Here is a 10837-nt window from a genome sequence, read left to right as displayed (position 1 = left end):
TGCTGGGCTGGACAGCAGGTGCTGCCATCGCAAGGTTAGGCCACAGCTAGACCGATCAGTATATCTGACATCAGCTGGAGAGTCCCCTTTCCCTTGTGCATAGGGATGAGGAGTCAAGCCCTGTAGTCCTGGGCTGTGTACATCATGAGTCCCAAAACTTGACAGTCACTGCCAACAGGCTCTCCAGAAAAGAGGCCCATGGTTTGGAGGTACAGCCCCCAACACATGAGAGTGGGCATGAGCCACCCCACTCCTCAGACAGGTTGTCCACATCCATACCCAGCCCTCTATCTGACCTGTGATTCCTCACAGGCATGTAGAACAGAGTGCAATGCTGCTATTTCTCATTCAGGGAATGCCAGCTCTCAGCTCCCTTAAACTGTGACCAAAACCCTGCTTCCCTTTCTTGCCACAGGCCCCAGCCAAGTCCATACACTGGATAAACGGCATGCTAGGGTCCATGAGTGTAGAGCTTGTGCCTGTGCTGCAGCCCTCTTTGAGTCTTGAAATCATTGCGTCTACCCGCAAGCAGCTTCCACTGCGTCTGTGCAGCCTCAGGTTGTGCCCTTTTGGTCATCTGGTGTAAAGAGCAAAGCAGAGCAGCTGGGTTCCATACATCAGCCCAAACCTAGCAAGCCCACACATGCCCATCATTGGCATCCTGTCATGAGTCTGGTCTTGCCAACCCTGTGACACTGAAGAATTTGACAGACAAGCCAGGTCCCTGAACTTAGTCTTCTTTCACAGCCCACCCCAGAGTCAGTAAAGCTTCTTTGAGACTGCACGCTGGGGCTTTCAAATCTGCAAGGCAACCAGAGCTTAATGTAATGTGCATACAATGAAACAGTGACACAGAGCGCAGCTCTGCCCAGGTGGCCAACTCCTGGTCCACCAGGCCACAGCACAGAGTTGGGCTATGCAGGAAGCCTCATGGCAACATCTAGAAGTTCCAGTGCCTACCACCCCAGGTGAAGGCTGCCACTTCACTGTCACTCACTATGACCCATCTAGCTTCTGCCTGGGCCATATTGCAGGGCTCAGCAGGGAGTATCACCCCTTTTCTTTTCCGATTTCAGGCAGTCTGTCCCACCTCCGCATGGCCACCAGGTGGCCAATACTGCTTCACACACACAACCCACATGGCTTGTGGGAGAGTCAGTGGTGCATAGTGTGGATGGCCTTGGACTATAGTTTTCAGCACAAGAATTCACCACAGGAATTCTTGCATGGTGTCAAGCTGAGCACCGGTCACTATATCCACCCAAAGTGTTTTCAGTAACCAGGAAACCATATCATATAGAAATGAAGTCAAGGGCCTGATGCCCAAAGTCACCTGGGCCTTCCAGACCATGTTGTAGTACATCTACACCCTCCCATACATTCAGTAGGTCCTACAAAATGGTCTGGGTTGCCGCATATTAGCGTTGACTCAGCTCTGGTATCCACCAACACCAGTACACACTGCACATTCTTTGGGGAACAGTAAACAGTCAATTCCATGTATGGTCTCCAGTCTCCTGGGACCCCCAAGACCTGGGTACCTTGTTCTGCCTCCTAACTGGGGTAAAAGGAGGCTAGTGCCATTCCTTCGTGCTTCAACGGGGTGGCTTTGGCCTTCTGGCCCTGGCCCATTGGCCAGAATTCCTGCTCAGGGCATAACTGCCTCCACAGTCAGCAACACATCCAAGGGCTGGCGTTTAATTTATCTGTGGCTAGGCCAGCAGCCAGCCAGTCCATTCAGATCTGGGGCTGACTGACCCTCAGGGGCCCCTCAGCCTGTCCTTGGGCAGATGGGCCTGCTCACCCAGCAGCCCCGTTGTTGTCCCCCTTTGCTAGTGCAGCATTTACAGATCTCACCTCACCTTGGTGCTTCGCTTCCCTGACTCCCAGGCCGGCCAAGGCAACCACAGAATCATGGACTGAGTGACCTGTAAAAGGGACTAGAAGGCCTCCCACCGATCTTAAAATGCCAGCTGGCCCGCCCACCAGGACCATGTCCTTCTCCATGCCATCAGCAGCTCCACATCCGGGCTGTGCTGCTGTAGTGTGAACATCATCTGCCACATGCCCACTTCACATAGCACAGTTACCAAACCCAGACAGCTACTTGCTCTGGCAGGTCACCTGTACCAAACCAGGTGAGCCATGGCTACCAACCAATTTAACACAGTCTGATTACCTGCTTCTGGGACCGTCCTCTGCACACCTGCAGAACCTGTCCCCTAGAGGGGATGCGGTCTCAGCTGATTATTTGGGCTAGGGGTTCCTCTACCTCTACTTTTTGATGAATAGCTGGTCTAATATAGCAAACCAGGGGATTTTCTTTCAGACATGAGGAGTTACATTTCTGGAGACATCTGGAGCAGCAGTGCTTCCCACGCCTTGCAACACGAGCTCCGCAGCTTGCTCGAGGTCCTCCTCTATCTGCTGCAGCTGGTGTACTTGCTGGACAAGGCTGACTGCCTCTTGACTTATGCAGCAGAAGACAGTAAACAACAGCCACGCCACCCACCCTGCCATTTCATGGTGAGGAGGAGGAATTTGCGTTCTACTGCTTCCAAGGCTTGCAAGATATATCCGGACTCTACAGACTGATTCCTCGTCCTCTGGGGCCTTCTGAGGTGCCAAGAAGGTGGCTATAGACAGCCATAGTGAGGCGGAGTTCACTTAGCCATTTTTCCGGGCTTTCCCTCACCTTTGGGCACGGTTTCCATAGCCTCCATGGGAGCACTCACCCCAATGTCCTGTCCACTATGTCAGGTGTTGCTCTGCTCAGGGGGCCCTAGGGCGATTTTTGAAGCTGAGGCCCCAAGGTTAAAGAATGTATGTGTGCAAGACATCAGCAACAATAGCTGGCAGCATGGAGCAGAGCAGAAGAGTGAGAGCCCAGAGCTTCCTGCGTCTTTATTGCATAATTCTTACACTGGATATTATCTCATGTTTACATTCTTCCACAGTGCTGTGCCCAGCACATGCGTGGCTTGCACCTGTGCTGTGTTACGGTTGCACAACTGCATCCCACTGTGCACCTGCACACAGACACGGGTCACATCCTCAGGCGTCCTGAGATGCCCCTGGCTTTGAAGCAGTCTGACTAGCTCCCCACTGTGGCCTTTCAGGAAAGGTTTAATACGTACCATCTGATTGCTTCTCTTTCTGGGATAGCAGCAGCAGCAGCCAGGGTTACTGCTGGTTCTTATGAAATGGGGATATTCAATGCTTTGCTAATTGGAGTGCTTGAGACATGATTTCCCATTAATATTGAGTTACACAGCGGAAAGACCAGGTAAATTTTCAATTCGTTCTATTTACTAGTTCTTTGGACAATTAGTTCTTTTACTACCGCTCTCCCCGATGGTCACCGTTATGCCTTTGTGGATGTAAACGTATCTGATGGACTTCACTCCAGGGACATTGTTATCAGTATTGAAAGTCAAGTGGCCTGGGGGGGGGGCAGCCTCTTTGCGCTGACCCGACTTCCCTTCACACGAGCCCTAGCTTCTCCGAGCTTCCTCGTTCTCTTCTAGGACAGCATGTCATAGTCCCATCATACACATTTCCTGCTCTTGACCCACAATCAGACATTTTCCCAAGAAGCGCTGGGTTTCTCATACTGACAAAGTCTACCTCAAGATGACACTATGAGAACCTAGAATATTTATTGCTACTAGGCTAGTGGCTTTCACTGGACCTAGGAAATCCAGATGGCTGGCTGGCCGGCTAGCTAGATATAAAGCCAAATATAAACTATTTTAGTTTTAGGATTTTCTTTTACCTCTTCACCTTTGTTCCATACATAGAATCTTAGTTCTCCAAGTTACGGGGAGTGATAAATTAAAATATCCCCTGCTTACTTATTTTATGTTATATCTATAACCACAACTTAATAATGTAAATACTACTACCAATATAAATACTGACAATGTTAAAATGTTACATGCCTTCTTGCCACTTTATTTATATTAGATCTACTTTTCCAGGTCATAAAGTTAATATACATTGTACTCTCTTCTGCTTATACCTTATTTAGTCATAGTTCCAATGAAATGTATGTAGTTAAATATACTCATGCCTCCTTCCTTATGTAAGTGTCTTTCCAGAAACTTCGATTGTCTGAAGCTCGTTTCTCTCGATTCCTCTGAATGAGCTCATAGAACTGTTTCCCAGCTTCTTGAAGTGGATAAAATTGTGTCCTTCATTACTTGAAGATTATTTCATATAAACATGATTCACCATGTTTTTCTTGAATATCTTATTTCAGTCTATTTTCTTCCAATATAAAATATTTTAATTAGGGAGAAAACTGTGGCGCTTATATATACATATTTTGCAACAAATTCCATGCTTTAAAAAGTACAGACATCAAAATTTTTTGTCCTATTCTTCAAAATCCAGTAAATTGTACTATAATATGCTTTGTGTTTATTTTTCTGAGTTGACGTTTTTAGGTATTCAGTGGAAATTTTCAATATTGTTTTAAGGCATTTTAATGTTTCACTTTTTAATTTTTTATTAATATATGTCTGCATTACATAATGTCTATATTCATATTAGGAAGCAGAGGGGCAGGTACTTAGCACACTTAATTCTTTTTTTGTTTGTTTTTTGTGGGACTGGGGATTGAACTCAGGACCTCTACTGAGCGGTCAACCTGGCCCACATTTCAATTCTTCATTCCCCCTTTCTCCCTCCCTCTGACTCTCGCTAGGTCCTCTTCTTGTTTGCAAAGGGAGTGTCCCTGTTTCCTGTTGTCTTCCTTTTATTTTGTTTTTAAAATTATTTATACTTTTGATTTTTCACAGGAAAGGAGTCACACATGATATTTAAACTATCCCCACGTTCATAGCAGCACAGTAACAGCTACATCTTGGACATGGCCTCCATTTTCATCAGCAGATGAAAAGACAGAGCAAATGCGGGATGGGCCCAGATACACACCATGGCAGGATGGATCTGAGTCACTGGCAGGAAAATGCACGGCCCTGGAGACCGCAGTGTGAAGTGAATCATTCTGTAAATTCAGAACATTGTTCCTGAATTCCATTCTTTGGTGTTTGTTCCTGTGGTTAGGCTTTCCTTCTCTGAGACCTCTGAAACCTGTATGTTTCATCTTATAGTCTAACAATAGGTACTTTCTCTATAATACATTTTACCTTTCATTTAAAAATTCTTTTTTATGGTCTGTTGCTATAAGCATTATCAGATTTTTCACACTTTTAGTCTTGCTATCTTACTCATATGATATTGTTTTCCTCATTTCTCATTCTTTCCCAAGCTCGGGCACCTCGCTTCTGAGTGTGTCTGATGTGTGTTGTTCTTTACACATATGAACCTGTTAATGCCTTTATCTTGTTTTAAAATAACACCTCAGTCTTGTTCTATTCATGGCCACATTTTTCAAGTGCTCTCTCATTATTTCTCGGTATGTCTTTTCATTCTTTTTTCTCCCATAACTTCATATGGATTTGACCTTAATAATTTACTATCGCTCATTTTCATATTTTCCTTAGCATCGGTAACAATGTGGTTTAAAAAATCTTGTCATACATCAGTAAGGTTATATATCTACACTTATAGTAATTATATATTAGTAATTGTATAGGCAGTAGTGATATATAGGAGGGAGACATATATAATAGATACACAGAGAGGTGCCTTTGGAATTCCTACTGTTATTCTCTTCTAGCTGTTATGATTTTGAAGTATGACTAGTATGAGTGAAAAACAGGCATTTAAATTTATTACTTTTACTTAAATACTTTAACTGAAATCGAAGGAGCCACAAGTAGCTAAGGTCTAGCATGCTGGATCTCACTTTTCTGCACTTTTGCTTTCCAAGGGGTCTTCTCCCATTCATATACTCACCCTCAGTTTCTGGAAGCCAGTTCTTATTGTGGAGCCTGTTCTAGACAAGAGCACTAGAAGCCAGTTCTGAGACAGCGTGGGACTGGCTGGCTTCAGCCCCTTCTATACTTTCCACCTTTTCGGCTTCTATTGCAAAATGAAAAGTTTCATAGTAAACAATAGGAAAAGGGTCCTTCTGCCCATCAGACACCACCCAGTCATTTCTTTCCCTCTCTGAAATGCAACAGTTTAACGCATGCACATTTTGTCTCTTTGCGCCTTCTCGTGTTTTGGACTTTACAGAACACCTTGGTACCAGAATGTATCGTGAAGGTTGTCCTTGGTGTTATCATTCTGATAACTGAGTCAATCTTTTTGTAAATTTTTGCTATTTAATGTTGGTTTTCAGAGGGATTGATAATTACACTATCATTTTCCTGTTGTCCTAAGGTGCTTTGAATGATATATTCATAAAGTAAGGTTATTCCATTAAGGAAGATATCACGTCATTCACAAATTTAAAAGCAGGAAATCACCATGGCTTCACCAAAGATGAACCGCCACAGATATTTTAGCATATTTTCTTCACATTTCTTTTCTGTGTGTGGTATTTTTGCACAGGTGAACATAGTGTGTAAACAATTTTGTGTTGTGTTTTGTTCCTATAAGATTATAATTATTTCCTATGACTTTTTTATTATTTTTATTTTATTTTATTTTATTTTGTGGTACCAGGGATTGAACTCAGGACCTTGTGCTTGCCAGGCAAGCACTTATTCTACGGAGCTATCTCCCCAGCCCCACCTATGACAAAAATTCTTAAGTAACTTTGTTCACTATCTGTGCTAAATCTGTCATGTGACTCATCCATTACTCACAGAGTTGAACCCCAATGTTTGATACATTTATTGATTTATTTGGTACAAGGTCTCACTACGCAGCTCAGACTCATGGTGATCCTCCTGTCTCCGCCTTCCTAGTGCTGAGATTACAGGCATGTACCACCATGCCCAGTTTCAGTGGCTGGCACAGTGTGCCTAGGTTCCAGTACTTGCGATCGGGCCTGGGTCCTTCTGCTGCCAGGCAGGCATTTAGAGAGCTGAGTTATCTCCCCAGCCTTGTTTGGTAAATTTAAACAAAACTTACCACTACTCATTTGCTGGAGATATGTTGGTACCCACTTTCTACTAAAATATCCATATAAGACAAACTACAATTGTACCGATGCTAGTGTAATATACCTATATAAGATGCACAGAGGAGTTACTATTATAAGTGTCAGCACGTGATTAACTTCTCTAAAAAGATCTCCTGGGACCACATAATTGAGCAGAAAGGTGTAGACATACTTATCTTGGAATCCTACCTCATCGAATACAAAAAACTTTATGAAGACTTTCGCTTGGTCTTTATGTGTCTTACTTTTCTTGCTGCTGAGGCAAGATACCTGATAGCCAAAGCTAAGGGAGGAAGGGTTTATTTAGCTCACAGTCTACAGAAGATTCAGTCAGTAACCTGCTGGCCCCAAAGGTGGGGTGGCACATGGCAGAGGGACATCTGTTGATGGCAGCAGAAGAAATAAGCAACAAGAAAGAGAAGGGACAAGCCTCTTTCTGTCCCTTTATTGGATGCAGGCTGTGCCCCCTGGAGGTACAGCACTCACGCCCTTAACCCCAGAATTGGACCATGAATCAGTCACAAACTCTAGGTTCAGCTGCTTCCAAAATCCCCACTCCTCAGGACCGCATGAGGCTTTGGGGGACATCTAAACACAAATCATAACAATTGTCCCTCGCCGCCCAAAGGCTTATGCATATTCCTTGACACAAAAGATTTTAGTCCATCTCTAAGAGTTGCCAAAGTCCTAAAAGTTTCAGCACTGCTGAGAAGTCCAAGTCCTGAGTGTCCTCTGAGATTTAAGGTGAATTCCTAGCCATGAACTCGTGTACAAATGAAAAGAAAGCTAAAAACTTCCAGTATTCAATAGCACAAGACTAACATTTTCATTTCCAAAGTTACAAACAGCTGCATACACAGCACATCTCAAACTCAGAAGAGCAAATATTCAGTCCTGTGGCTCCACGTTCAGCATCTGAGGCTACCTGTGACAAGATGTGAACTCCAAAGGGCTTGGGTGGCCCCACCCTACACGCTGGGAATCAAACCCCAGCCCCTGCATCTGCCTAAGCAGGCGCTTTAATCCACTGAACTATCTGGCCAGTCCTCTGTATCACTTTCTTACTTTTAACCTCCATAAATACTGTTTGGCCCATATAAAGAACTATTTTAGTGTATGTATGTGTGTGCGCGTGAAAAACTAGTGATTTTACTTTCTTTATTGAGGATAAAGATCTTCAGAACACTGCTTAATATTATCCAGCATATTCATTTCCTCTATGCTTTACTTGACTGAAACATCAGAATTGGCCATTTATTATACTGATATGTCTATAAACTCTGTGAAGGAGCCAAGGCAAACATTAAAAAACCAGTCTGTTCAGCATAAAGACAGAAATAGAAGGTAATACTTGTCCCTACGCCTCCACCAAAAATGTACTCCCCCAAGTCATCAATGATCGTTTTGTTAAATCCAGTGTATATGTGACCCATCTCTACAATTTCATGTTAACTAGTTCCTTCTTGAAATTATTTACTTATCTGTTGGAGTTTGTTTTTAACTTGATCTTTGAATGGCCTGCTTGGAGGGGACAAAATGCCAACAGCTACAAGTTAGAAGAGAGGTTTATTTTATTTATTTTTTGTGTTTTGTGCAGTGTCTCACTATGCAGCCCAAACTCACGGTGATCCTCCTGTTTAGGCATGCCCTGGGGAGTGCCTCCAGGGGGAAAGACTGGAAGAGTACTATGGTCTTGGGTTCCTTTTCTTCTTCTCTGTCCCCTGGCTTCCACAGGTCCACCATCTTTTCCTCCATCATGGCCCTCTACCGTTCTGCTTCTGCCCTGGAGCCAGCTGCCCATGGACTGAAACCACAGGTAAATTAAAGGCCGGCGAAGATAGCTCAGCAGACTAAGCGCCTGCCTGGATAAGCAGTGGGACAGGGGTTCAATCCCTGGCACCACAAGCCATGCCGGCCCCGCCCGAGGACATGCCTAAACAGGAGGATCACCGTGAGTTTGGGCTGCATAGTGAGACAATGCACAAAATACAAAAAATAAATAAAATAAACCTCTCTTCTAACTTGTAGTTGTTGGCATTTTGTCCCTTAAAGGAGAGTAACTGAGCATTATTTTTTTAAATTTTACTTTCAATCTATATTGCCCACAGCTTTTAATTATTTATGTATGATGTTGACTCCTAAATCACATTAATCCAGGCTTTATCTCTAAGACTGATATTTACATCACTTCATTTCACTATTCCAAATTCAAACCCAATATATTCCAAACCATACCCTTTATCTTTAACCCCCCTAAAAGTACACCTACCCCAAACTTGGGCCTCATCATCGCATTTTCCCTCTTCTTGAACCATCCAGAGGTGACTATGCCACAAATGTGTGCAAAATCTTCTAGTCATTCCTCTATCAATTATATACATCATCAGACTTTTTAATATCTGTTTCTTAGCACTTGAATAACTGAAAGTGGATTTGAAATCTAAACTGACACATACCTACACTGGTACTATTTTCAATAAGAGGTTTATAAATAATAGAGTAGTGACTTTTTGTGATTTGCAGAGTGATGATTCCGGATAACAGTCACTGCATTCCAATGTGTATCTTAGCCACTGATACCCATACAAAATGACACTGGGGAAGAGAGAGAGAAAGGCTGAATTGGATGGAAAAGAAAATACTTCTAAATCTTCTTAGTGTCATCTTTACTACTGCACCACATAAGGATGCAAAATTTGTGTTACAACATTTGTTTCATGCTTTATTAAAACTGTTTTACTAGACATTTTCTATCTGTCAAGTCCCCTGAAAGCAAAGAAACCACCTTGTCCCAGCTGGATCCCACATGTGTGTGTGAGAGCTTACACTAGGCAAACTGGCCCAAAGCGTATCAGGACGGCTCAGGAAAATGAGGCAGGAAAGGTTTACTTCAACTGAGTAAAACAAAACAAAGCAAAATATGACCCATTTTTGTTCCATTTGTAGTTAATAACAGGATAAGGAAAATATGCACATTCTAAAACAATGCAGTAAAACCGTGAAAAGCATGGGTAAAATGCATGTGGGGCTGCCAGCGGCAGAATGGAAAGGCATCTGGACCCAAGCACTCACAGAGGGGAACTGCTTTACCTTTAAGGCCAGATGCCTGATTAAGTGTCACCAACTCTCTGGTCCTGATTGTTCTCTGCCATCACTATAAACTGAAAACAGGATGTTTTCCCCAAATACCCTGGAGAAGCTGCTGAAGGCTTATGAGCAGGAGAGCTGGGTCCCCACGAAGCTAAGGCGTGGAGCAGGCCTTCAGCTCCTGCTAAGGGGGGCAGCTATGCTAAATAAGCTCGAGAGCCCCTTCCCGACTACCAAGGTCACAGCTGTCATTGTAGCTTGTCCTGCAGTGTCACGCAGTGGATACAGTTCTGTCGCTCCAAGAGACTGCGACGAAACTCTGGCTTCAAGGAAGAATGGCAGCCTAGAGGGCCCTCGGCTTCTGAGGTGAACCTGCTCAGACCCATCTTCACAGGTGAGCAATCGGAAGCTCAGCAAACACCGCAGCCATCTTCACCCGGGTTAAGGATGCAAGGCTGCAGCCCAGGCTGGGGGCTAAGGAGAAGGCATCCGAGAAAGGGGCGCAGCTCAACAGCTAAGTCAAAGCCCACCGCGGGCATCCCCGACAATCTCCACAATCTCCTGGGCTTCCCTTTGCCTTGAAAATAAACCAAGGAGTGAGCATGCAGATACCCACTCCTCCTCCTGACCTGAGCGCGCTGCGGCACGCGGGTCCGCGCCACGCACCTGCGGACGCTCCCGCCCCCCTCCCGCCCCCCTCCCGCCCAAGCGCTGTCCCAGCTGGCCCGC

This window comes from Octodon degus, unplaced genomic scaffold (genome assembly GCF_000260255.1).
Source record: "Octodon degus isolate 3935 unplaced genomic scaffold, OctDeg1.0 scaffold00213, whole genome shotgun sequence".
NCBI lineage: Eukaryota > Metazoa > Chordata > Mammalia > Rodentia > Octodontidae > Octodon > Octodon degus.
This window is presented reverse-complemented; position numbering follows the sequence as displayed.